Below are 13515 nucleotides of genomic sequence, written 5' to 3' on the forward strand. Positions count from 1 at the left end.
GCTGGGGTCATTCTGAGCCTCATCTACAATGGATACAAGATTTCCACAGAGAGAGGAATTCTCCATTTCCCCCAAGTGGTAAAGGACGTGAAAAACTGGTCATTATTGGCTTCACTGGTCCCCCAAATGGTGTTTTCTGGGGTGATCTATCAAAGTACCTGTAAAATTGATGCCTGGACTCAGGATAGTTTTCTGGGACAAGCAAAATAAGACCTTTTCAAAAGACGGTTGCTTTTTTATATTTGTATTGGCAAAAACCAATACCTCTCTTTCATTTAAGCATGCTTTGTAGGAATAATAATATATCCCACAATATATAGGATTTTATTTTATGGAATATATAAAACTATATATATATATGACTCATTCATATAAGCAGCAAAAATACTGTTTTACATTCTTTATGATTCATCAACATTTTAGTTGCTAAAATGGGAAATATTGGTTTCTACCTTTGGGGAGACACATTCAGTAAAATAATTCTACTTTTAAAACAGAAATACATGAACAAGTAGATACTTGCAATGTCAGCACACAAATATTCATGAGGAAATAAGTTACCCAATCATGGGAGGATGGCAGTGTTTTCTCAGGGCTACAAACAACTTCTTACAGAATTTTCCTTAAAATATTTTTAGTTTTGTATTATGAGGACAGAGTGCTAGGAAAAAATAACATGCGTGGCCTGGTTGTTTGCATTTGTCAAGTCCTGATATAGACAGATAGATAGATATAGATCTTTTTTTACATTGATAAATGCATACATATGATATTATCACTAAAACATCAAAATAGAATAGTTTAGCAGCAAATATTTGGGAAATGTTATTTACAGATGCCACGTCAGCCTCTTCAGAATGACCGAGGTTTCCCTAGACTACAGAACAAAAGTACAGGCACTTGGCTTTAATGAGGAAGATGCAAATCAGAGACCAGCTTTTGATGTAAAGCAAAATTTGAATATTAAACAGAAGATGATGTTTTTCAAAATGGTAAGGTCTAGTGTGTACATATTCTGCATTTCAGAAAACCATTTTAATTTCTCTGCATTTAAAAAAATATAATGCAAAAATTAGGTAAATTTTAAAGTCAGATGTGATAGAGGGATTAATTATATCATGAAATAATCTTCTGGGAATGTATTTAGGAAAGCAAGCTTCCCCAGGACATTTAGAATAAGACTAAAATGTTCCAAAATACATCTTATGTGAGCACCCTTACACTCATGTAGAAGTTCTGTGTCAATCGTGCCAGTTTTGCTGTCCATTTAAACTACTAGTTTTTTTGTTTTGTTTTTTTTTCACACCTAAAGCCGTTTCTTTTTAATCGAAGTATACTTACTAAACAATATCATATAAGTTACAGGTGTACAATACAGTGATTCAATGTTTTTTACAAGTTATACTGCATTTATAGTTGTTATAAAATATTGGCTATATTCCCCGTGTTGTACAATATATCCTTGTAGCTTATTTTATACATAATAGTTTGTACCTCTAATCCCCTACCCCTGTCTTGCCCCTCCCCGCTTCCCACTGGTAACCACTAGTTTGTTTTCTGTATCTGTGAGTTGGCTTCTTTTTTGTTACATTCACTAGTTTTGTTGTATTTTTTAGATTCCACATATAAGTGATATACAGTATATAACTTCCTCTGTCTGCCTTATTTTATTTAGCATAATGCCCTCCAAGTCCATCCATGTTGCTGTAAATGGCAAAATTTTGTTCTTTTTTATGGCTGAGTAGTATTCCATTGTGTATATACCAGATCCTCTTAAAGCAACCACCTGTTGATGGGCACTTAGGGTGCTTCCATGTCCTGGCTATTGTAAGCAGTGCTGCTATGAATATAGGGGTGCATGTCTCTTTTCTAATTAGTGTTAAATATTAGTTTAATTGTTCTGTCACAAATGTATGGCCATTTATTTACTTAGCTAAGATGCTTCAATTGCTTTGATTTGTTTGGTTTCCAAAAACTTCCCTTTATAATGATGCTAAATAATGCTTTTTGTCACAATTTTTCATTAGTAGCTTACTGCTGCTTGACAGTATAAGAACAGATACATACAGTCATGGAGTGCATTTTTCAGCAGTTTCCTTTAAACAAGACACAACACAAATTAATATTTCAATTACATTTCAGATTGCTTATTACTCCATTGATATTATTTAACGTATTGCTGTGTTTAGTAACCATGTTTCCTGAGGCAAAGCGATTTCCATGCATGAGGATGCTGTTTTCATTTAGCGGTCACTAAGAAGTTACCCAGCTTAAGAAATAAGTAAGTAAAATAAAATAAATAAAAAAAGAAATTAACCAGCTTAGGCAGTAAGTTTTTATCTAATAATCCTTGGGATAAACTAATACATTCATGGGAGCCAATGTCATCCTTTTTACTTTAAAAATTATTCGAAATTTAGATTTCCCTTTACTCAACCCGCGGTTCTCAAAATACGGTCTCTAGGCCAACAATGTCAGCATCACCTGGACGCTCGTTTGAAATGCAAATTGTTGGGCACCGCCTTAGACCAACTGGCGTTGTTAACTGAGTAGACCATAGAACAGGTCCACCTACTTCAATGAAATTCAGAAAGACTAGGAAGGTTTTAGATCATACACTATCTCTGACGTTATCCTAGGGCTTTGCTGCTGCAGGTTAAGTTGCACTGATTTGAAGTTTGTCTTGTTAGATATGTAAACAGAGGTAATAATCATCAGGATCCTGACACAGCAGAGCAGATCACCCTGCAGCTGTGCCTACGAGCAACCAGCAGTGCATATCATGGGCTTTTATCTTCTGGATAGATTTATATCCCAGGTGATACAAGCATCAGGAATGTTCTGGGAATCAACTCAATAGCAATGCAAAGGATGATGTGGGAAGAGAGGTAATTATTTCAGAATGGCAATGCTTTTCAGTTTTGAGAAGCAGTTGCTTTGCTGTTCTTCTCTCAGAAGCACCCATGCATAACCCATAACCGTGGTGCTGCAGGGCTTCCCACGTGAAGAGTACCTCTTCCTTAAATCTGCATGGCCAAGTGGAGTATCTGCTGTTACTAGCGGGCTCTGTCCAGCTGGCAGCCTTTAGCAGGGCTGCTACTGGAAGGCAAGTAGGGTTCAAGGAAATCCGACACACGCTGGTAACAGATATTAAATTCGCATGCCTGTACCTAGTGGAATGGGGTATTTTAACTCTCAATGCCCTTAGTTGATTGTGTTGTTCTTTTGTCAATATCTGGCTTCCAGATATTGATGTCACTATGGTCTGAATGTTTGTGTCCCCTGAAAATTCGTGTGTTGAAACCCAACCCCAAGGAGATGGTACTGGGAGATGGGGTTTTTGGGAGGTGATGAGGTCACAAGGGTGGAGCCCCCATGAATGGAGTTAGTGCCCTTAGAATAGATATCCCAGAGAGCTCCCTCACCCCTTCCACATGTAAGGATGCAGCAAGGACCAGGAAGCGAGCCCTCAACAGATGCTCAATCTGCTGGTGCCTTGACCTTGGATGTCCAGCCTCCAGGACAGTGAGAGATAAATGTCCATTGTTTAAGGTGCCCAGTCTGTGGGACCTTGTTATGGCAGCTCCGACAGACTAAGACAGTAAGATCCTCAGCAACTCTGAGGAATTTGTCCCAATGTCCCCCACCATGGGGAATGCCCTTTGCCCTCTGGCTCACCTTTCTATATCAGGGTGGAACCACAGTGACACTCCAAACCCTGAACACGTCAACGGTTCCAGTCTCTACGCACACCAAGTTGGGGGTTGGAACAAAACAGAGCTCTGCTTCTCATTCCTCTTTTGCTTGTATTCTATGCATACGTGGTGATGGTCTTTCACTCAAAAAGCAAACACCACTGGGTGTGCCCTGTCCTTACAGGTTAGTATAAACACGAATACCCATTTCAGGGATTCCTGTCGTGTATTTCCCGTAATCGCTGAGCAGGGCTGCATCTCTCTGTGGTCCCTCGCCCGTTTCTCACATCCGAATACATCTCCTTGGCCGTCGAGAGAGCTGGTTCTGCTGCTTTGGATTTCAGGCATATTTTACAAACCTTTTACTTTATTTGCACAGAAAACCAGTCTTCTCAAAAGGGTGTAGCTGAGGATTTGCGAGTGAATTTCTTACACAAGACATTGGTGTATTTTACATGTTATCATCCCAAATATTATTCTGGCCATTTTTATATGAGGTGAGAAAAGACACAGGATAAGCTGCATATGTTTAAAAAAGTAACGTATACATTTCTTCAATATATGTCTAATAAGTGAAATTGTATATGGCAGATATTTACATTAATAAATTAGCTGCCAGAATATTTAAATATCAAAAGTACACCAATAAATTTTGAAGTAAATCATCCCACCTGCTGACCAGAATTACCTTTTCACTGAAATCACACTGTGGTTTTTGTTAAAGCACTGATTCTCCACAGACCCCCTTAATGTCATATGTTTAATTTTTTTTTACAGTGCATACTTACATATACTTCATGTTTTTATTTGTATGCATGAAATGTCATACGAAACATATTCATTTTTACATACAGATTCAGACACTTCCAGTGTTTCATGAAAATTCCAAATGATCCTTATGTTTATAATATTTCAGAAAACTATGTTAATGGAAAAACTCTTGCATAAATTATCTTGCTTTTCGTGAAATCTTTATGAAAATAATTCCAAATGAAACTGGAGCTCAAAGATATATTGCAGACCTGATATTATCATCATGCATTCACCCTGATTTCCAAGCATCCTTTTATAAATGGGTTCCATCCAAAATGTTATTATTTTAAGCATGTTCACTGTTCTCGCTGCATCTGAGTTTGAGACCCAGAAAATTACATGCCTTTTACTAGGGATTTGGAGATTTGAAAATGTTTACGTCGGAACCAAAAGTACACAGGGGGAAAATTACCAAAATCACTACCAATCAAAATACAATAATTGAGACAAGACATCAGTGGGTTGAAAACTGCTGCCTTTTTCTTCTTCTTTCTTCTGATTCGCTCTTTCCAACAGGAACACCTACCCAAATGCACATCTCCTCTTCTGATGCTTTCAAGCTGTCCAGAATCTAAGCTGAAACCTAGGGCTCCGGTGAGACCAGCCTGTGTCAGGAAACCCTATTCCTGGAAAATTGTCTTCCAGTTCTGAACATGGAGGAGGTCCAGTCACCATGCAAGCTTCTGGCTTCCCAAGGAGCAAGAGGGGCCAGATCTGAAGTGCAGAGGGGAACCTTGGGCAATGGCAGACGGGGACAGGACCCGCCTGGGCAGGTGGGGATGCCCTCCTTTCTCCTTCCTGGAGACTTGATGGGATATGGATTTGGGGGTGGCTGGAAATAGCTGTCTTCTTCCAGAGATGGCCATGTCCTAATCCCTGGAACCACATGCATGTGTTCCCATACATGACAGATGGATTAAGGATTCTGAGGTGGGGAGATTATCTCAGATTCTACAGGAGGGTCCAATGGAACCCCAAGGGATTTATAAGGGAAAGAGCGGGGCAGAGACTGGAGGGACACATCTGCTGCCTGGAAGAGGGCACCAAGCCAAGGAATCTGGGCAGCCTGCCAAAGAAGGAATATAAAACTGAGACAGATGCGCCTCTAGGATCTTATGGAGGGATGCAGCCCTTCTGACACCTTCACTCTGGCCTGGTGACATACATCGTGGAGTCTGACCTCCAGAACCTGCATTGTCTTAAGCAACTAAGTTTGGGGTGATCTGTTACAGCAGCCATGGGAAACTCACACAGGGCCCATCTACAGGTGTTGAATAAAGGAACCCGCATGAGTCAGTTTGTCAATTGAGGCCTTCAGACGAATGTCTGCTCTCCTGGAACCCGCCGTCTTATCCGGGAGGGTGGGCAGCCCCTGACCATGCGTCTCCACCACGTTGTGTAACCTGGGAGTCATCAGACAGCCTCCAGGTACAGCTGCTGGAGTGACCGTCAGTCTTGGTTTAAGAAATCGCGCTGATTTTGTGCTCGTTGTTGTTTTGGTTGGAGGGTGATTTGCCTTCATCTTTATAGGCGTTTTAGTGGGGAATTGGAGACACGTGTCAGAAATGGTAAGAAGGCTTTCCTCTCAGGGAGGAAGAGATGAGAGGTAGGCAGACTCCCTACCAAGAGCGATGATAAGTACCTGTATCTTGATGGTTAGAGGTCTTCTCTGGGGCTTCACGGCCCTCTGGGTGTGTGCTGTCCACGCGGTCACTGGTTACAGCTGAAAGAGGGCACGGATGCACGTTTTCTCCTCAGTTTTATAGGGTCAGCACATCTGCAGAGCCATGTGCTATGTCGCCTCAAGGCTCTTTGCGAAGCAACGACCAAAAAGGCAACGTGCAGCTTTGCGTTTCCTGGGTGCCCTTCTTCCCAGGCCTTGTGTGCTTCTTGCTGACCATCACCCCTAGGGCTTGCCCCTAAAATGTGTCAGCACTTTGATCCTTGTCTTGGGCTCTTCTTGCTTGAAATCTTGAACTAAAACAAGGATGAGGAAAGACCCAGTACAGCCCTATGTACTGCAAACAGTTGAGCGATATAAAGATAGAAGAATACAGATAAGACTGTTTTGCTGATGTGCTCAGGAAAGTCCATTAGACCTGTTTTGGCACCACTGTGTCTGTGATCAAGTGACTGAAAGTGCCGTGGGACTCTGGGACAAATGTGGAAGAATTCCGGTGACAGGAGGCTGCTTATGTGAACACAGAAGACGCATACAAGGTAAAGTTGGAGAGAACATTGGGAAGCGGGTCATATAAAACCTTGGAGGCTGTGCTGAAGACTTAGATTATATTCGACCTGCAGTATTATATCCTGGGATATTCTACCTATATAACAGAACACGCACGAATGACCTATTTTCATTTATATTTTCATAACATACTCTGGCTTTTATAAGAGCAGTGGACAAAGAGAGACACTGTGTTAGTTTGCTAGGGCTGTCGTAATAGAGCACCACAGAATGGGTGGCTTCAGCAACAGAAATGTATTTTCTCACGGTCCTGGAGCCTGGAAGTCTAGGAGTCAGGAGCCAGCAGGGTTGGCTGCTGGTGAGATTTCTCTTCCTGGCTTGTAGACGGCTGTCTTCTTGCTGTGTCCTCCCGTGGAGGAAAGAGAGAGAGAGAGAGAGAGAGAGAGAGAGAGGGAGAGAGGGAGAGAGAGAGAGAGAGCGCTCTGGTATGCCCCCCTCCTCTTATAAGGACAGGAGTTCTATGGGATCAAGGCTCTACCCTGATGACCTCATTTAACCATCATTACTTCCCTAAAAGCCCCATCTCCAAATACAGTCTCATTGGGGGTTAGGGCTTCAATGTATGCATTTGAGGGGGGACACAGTGGAGTCTGTAACACACAACTGGAAACAGGGAGACCCATCTAGGGGCATCACTGAGAGAACATGGTTGAAATGGAGACAGTGAGAATCAGACTTGAGGCATCTGATAACCACAGAGCCAATGGGATTTGCTGGTAGATCAAAAGTGAAGGCCAAGAGGAATAAAGATGAGGACTCCATGATTTGGGATGTAGGTACTCAATTTCTAGAAAATGAGCATTAAATGTGTATGCTTCCTGCAAGTTTATCTTAGATGGATTTCATTGATTTAGCGTGATGGCTTCCTGATCTCAGGGGCAACGAACTCGATAACAGAATGTCTGTTATCTCTGGTCACCACTGCTCTGGGTTACTGGTTATTGCTTTTAAGGAGGCTCTTCCTGCTCATATTTCTTCCATTCCTGTCCTAAAATTCCCATTCTTAATCTTTCCATTTCCCCTTGCTAATGTCAATCAGGAACTATGAGGTTATGAGTCCTGGTGAAACCAAGTCCCCCAGTACTGAGTTCCCCTGCCGAGTTTAAGATTAACCTCTCCATCCAAAACTTTATTGCCTTTCTTGTCCCGTCCATTTCCCCTAAGGTGTGAGGAATATCAAAGAAAAGAGGGGACTGAAAATGAGCAGGACTCTTTGGGGAATCTCCCGGGTGCAATATCTCCTCTGTGTCCTCAGTTTCTTGTTTGTAGAAAAAGGTTTTCATGTCCTAGACCTACCCCATGTTCCAAAGAGCAGACTCAAGCAGTTAACATTTACAATTATAGAGTCACACCTCTCCTAGTTCCTCCTGAAAGGATAGAGATAACAATCTGACCCATATCTCTGAGTTGTTCTGCAGAAACCAAGACTGCCGCCCGGGTGGAGGATGGTGACCACATGCTGACCACAAGCACTAGATCCCAGGCTGGTTGGAACCAGAAGGCTGATGATTGAGATTCCCCGAAACATCACCCTGTTGCCTCACCACCGACCAATCAGAAGAAGGTCCAGGAGCTGATCAGGCATCCTAGGACCCTCTCCCCAGCACTGTCTTTAAAAACCCTTCCCTGAAAGCCATCGGGGAGCTCAGGTCCTTTGAGCATGAGCTGCCCGTTCTCCTTGCTTGGCACCTGCAATAAATGCTGTACTTTCTCTCTTTTCACCCGGGGTCAGTAGATTGGCTTTACTGCACATCTGGACCCGAGTGGACCCAAGTATGGTTCGGTAACACTGGCACCCCAATGTTCTTCTATTTAAGATTCAGGGCTGTCGTTTGATGAGATAATCTATGTGTTCAGAATTTAGGGAGTAGTTAAAGTTGTTGCTATGCCCTAATTATTGTACAGCCCTTTGGACCTTGTTTAATCTGTCATGAGCTACTGAAAAACAGAATTATGTCATGGTTTGTCTCTATCCAATGAATACACCAAAAATGAAAAGGTAGACACAGGTAGAATTAGAACATAAGCAGGATAGGAATTTTTGTCGTGGATGCCCTAGAATAGTCAGCATTTCCATTAATGCTGGGATATTCTACCTATATAACAGAACATAAGGGTTTATGTCCATGTATAACTTTACTTGGAAGTGATCATAGCAGTGTATGACTTTAGAGCCAAAAGGGGATTGTTGGAACACACCCAACCTCAACAAGAGCCAAGAAAACTAAAGACTGAAAATGTGAACTGCTTGCTCGTGGTCACGGGGGCAGCACGAGATCAAGCATGAACGTCTCGGGCTCTTTGCTTTTCCTATACTACGCTGTTCCTGTCCTTTACCTACCACGGGATAAACTTCTTAGTGAGCCAATGATGCTGCTTCCCCCAAATTACTCCTTTCTGTTTCTTCTCAGAACGAGCACTTTTTCCTCCATCCATAAATATGCTTCTCGTGCATGGAGACCTGAGTTTTCTCAATTCTAAAATAATAACACCTTCGCCTACAATAGTATAATCTCCTTTTGGTTAATAAAGCATAATAAATCATGCAAGCATATTAAACTGCTGGAGTGAAGTATTACGATTTCCATTATTTCTAGGAATTGAGTCCATACTGATTGCATACGTGAGTACAGTTATGACATGTGGACAGATGCAGTACAGCTGTTCTCTGCCGGAATCGTCCCATTCTGTTTATCCTTTAAAACCTAATTTACACAGCACCTTAGAGCCTAAATTACTCAGTGGAATATGTTAAATGGGATTAACTATAAATTAGGTAGTCCTCCAGAATTGGGGGACATTAGACGTACACAGTGCAATGCTAATAAAATGGTATCTTAACCCTTTTCTCTGACTGTCAACTTATATTAAATTTGATATTGCATGTAACCATTATTGGATTAGATGCTATATTTTGAAATTAGTTCTGTAATTGTGGTAAATTTTTGTTACCTCTAATTGCAAACGAGTGATTCAAAGTTTCATATTGATTAAACAATTAAAAATAATTAACGATGGATATTTAGAGCATTATAGGGCTTATTTGCATTATGGAAAGCAAATGCTTCTTCTAGGCTAATATTTTACTTTATCAAACTGTTATTAAATTCGGTACTCATGACCATTTTAATAACGGTTATGAAGTGATGGTAAGAATTTATGAAAGTCGTTACAATGGGGGGTTTGTATTCCCAAGCAGAACACAAGCAGCTGGACACCTAGTGAGCTGCTTCCATTCATACACCGAAATGCACGCGTTTGTTATCTATACCGTGGACCATGATTGTTGGTCATTAACCAGTAATCATTGGTTGAATCATTTTTGCATCATTAACCACTGTTATGAGATGAAGTACCGTATGCTGTACCCGCCAGGTGTACTAGCAGGATACAAATACAACACCAAAAGGACGTGCTGAGAACAACTTTTTCGTAATTACTTAGAAACAGAAATTACACCCTGAAAGACGACCTGGGTCTTATTCACGACTCTCATGAGACACTTACTGTATATATGTGAGCCTCACATTCTTCATCCAAGAGGATGCAAGCTGGTTTGTGGATGTATAGTTTCAAATATTTTCACATAGACCATGTCATTTGATTCCCATGCATACACATGCACACAGTACAGATTACCAATATGACCTATTTAAAAAGACAGACTAACTCACTGAAAATATAAATATGCATACATAACTATTAAATTGAGATAAACTCTCTTTTTACAAGTAATATTTAATTTTCACTTTAGAAAATATAGATATAGATAGATGTAGTAGAAGATGTGCATGATTCACATAAAAGAAAGGTGTATAGGGCTTCCCTCGTGGCTCAGCGGTTAAAAATCCGCCTGCCAGTGCAGAGGACACAGGTTCGAGCCCTGGTCCAGGAAGGTCCCACATGCCACAGAGCAACTAAGCCCGTGCGCCACAACTACTGAGCCTGCGCTCTGGAGCACGTGCTCCGCAACAAGAGAAGCCACCGCAATGAAGAGTAGCCCCCGCTCGCCGCAACTAGAGAAAGCCCGCCTGCAGCAACAAAGACCCAACACAGCCAAAAATAAAATAAATAAATAAATAAATTTATTTTTTAAAAAAGGTATAGGTATAAAGGCTATATACTTATCTCTCAAGTAAAACTTTTGCTTTTACATATAGAATGCATAAACAAGATCCTAATGTAGAGCACAGAGAACTATATTCAATACCGTCATAAAACATAATGGAAAATAATAGTAAAAAAGAATATGTGTGTGTGTCTATATATATAAATAAAACTGAGTCACTTTATGTACAGCAGAAATTAACACAACATTGTAAATCAACTCTACTTCAATAAAAAAGTCTATGACAAAGTTTTCTCTGCATGAATTAATTTGTGCACAGAGGAAGTTAAGAGGAAAGTTGCTATCGAAATCTTGTTGTATGTGATAAATTCTTTTTACCTTGCCAATTTCTTTATCTTACTTTGACTGGAGGTTTCACTTGAATTCTCTCTGCACTGCCTGAGCCAGTTTTTTGTTCGTGCCTTTTACTCTACAAAAATTATGTCAGCCTCAGAGGTTTGGTCATTGTTCAAAACTTTGCACCCAGCTTTTAAAATACTCACTTTACTTAAACAGCTGGGCCTAAACCTTGAAAAGAAACCTATGAAGAAATTAAGCTTTGACATAACACCTTTTCTTTATCCATTCACCTCTCAGTGGACCTTTGGGGTTGCTTCCAGCTCTTGGATATTGTAAATAATGGTGCAATGAACACAGGTGTGCAAATACATCTTCAAGATCTTGCTTGAATTCTTTTGCATATATACCCGTAAGTGGGATTGCTGGGTCATATGATAACACAATTTTTAATTTTTCAAGGAAATTCCATACTCTTTTCCATAGCAACTGCACCATTTTACATTCGCACCAACAGTGCACAAGTATTCCAGTTTTGCATCCTTGCCAACACTTGCTATTTTCTGTTTGTTTTGTTTTTGTTTTTGTTGTGTTTATAGTAGGCATCCTGATTGGTGTCAGGTGATATCTCATTGTGTGATATCTCATTAGAGATTTACATTTCTCTAATCATTAGTGATAGTAAGCATCTTTTCTCATGCTTATTGGTCACTGTCTTTTGGGGTGAAATGTCTATTTAAGCCCTTTTGCCCGTTTTTAATCAATTTATTTGTTTTATTGTTGAGCTGTAGAAGTTCCTTATATATTCTTTTTTAAATTTTTAAAAATTTTATTTATTTTTTTAAAATTTAAAAAATATTTTTACAAAATATATTCTTAATAATAACCCCTTATCAGATATATGATTTGCAATGATTCTCCCATTTCACAGGTGGCCTTTTCATTCTTGATGGTTTCTTGTGATGTGCTAATGTTTTGTTGTAGTCCCACCTGTCTATTTTTCCTTTTGTTGCCTTTGGTTTTGGTATCCTATCCAAGAAATTATGTGGCCTTAAAAAGGAAGGAAACCCTGTCAGCTGCTAAAACAAGAATGAACTTCGAGGACATCATGTTAAACAAAATAAGCCAGGCACAAAAGGACACACACTGAAGGACTCCACTCACATGAAGTATCTAAATAGTTAAAATCATAGACACAGAAAGTAGAAAAGTGTACACCAAGGGCTGGGAGGATGGAGCATGGGAAGTTGGTATTTAATGGTTACAGAGGTTCAGTGCTGCAACATGAGAAAGTCCCAGAGATCTGTTGAATAACAATATGACTATACTTAACACAATGAACTGTACACTTAAAAATGGCTAGGATGGTATATTTATTGGTTGTTTTTTAACCATAATACAAAAAGAAGAAATTAAGCTTTAGAAAAAAATTAAAAAGAAAGCACACAAAGAAAACTTTGGAAATAGAGTGTGCTCCCTTTTTGCATTCCTGCTGGATGCAGAGATCTTAAAATCACAGGGGTTTAATCATCACACACATAAAATACAAAGGATACAGATCATCGTAATGGGACCATTTTGAAGGGCATTCCTATGAAATATGATATCGAGGCACTTTTAAGGCAGTTACGCTACCCTATTATGGTTTATTAAGATTGCCAAAGCAATAGTTAGACCATCAGAGAATAAAGTGTTCAATGAAATCACTTTATGAATAGCCTAGCTCCGTCTATTAGAGAAAAACGTGAAGAACTGAGCGGTTTATACGGCAGTTAAAATAGTCCCATTGTTCTATTAAAGAGCAATCATTTGGTATTAAGTTGGCTATTAACAGATATTAATTTGTGCTTTTAGATTACCAGTGACTGAGATAATTCATTCTTCATTAAAATAATTCACTCTCATAGAGAACATTAATTGATGTACAGATTTTATTGTCCCACTTTTTTAAAAATTGAAGTATAGTTGATTAACAATGCTGTGTTAGTTTCAGGTCTACAGCAAAGTGATTCAGTGATCATATATATATATATATATATATATATATATATATATATATATATAGTATATATGCAAATATATAATATATATATTCTTTTTCAGATTCTTTTCCCTTGTAGGTTATTACAAAATATTGAGTAGAGTTCCCTGTGCTATACAGTAGGTCCTTGCTGTTCATCTATTTTGTATGTAATAGTGTATATCTCTTAATCTCAAACTCCTAATTTATCCCTCCCCCCCCCTTCCCCTTTGGTAACCGTTAAGTTTGTTTTCTATGTCTGTGGGTCTATTTCTGTTCTGTAAATAAGTTCGTTTGTATCATTTTTTTAGATTCCATATATTAGCTATAT

This window comes from Balaenoptera ricei, chromosome X, assembly GCF_028023285.1.
Source record: "Balaenoptera ricei isolate mBalRic1 chromosome X, mBalRic1.hap2, whole genome shotgun sequence".
NCBI classification, from domain to species: Eukaryota; Metazoa; Chordata; class Mammalia; order Artiodactyla; family Balaenopteridae; genus Balaenoptera; species Balaenoptera ricei.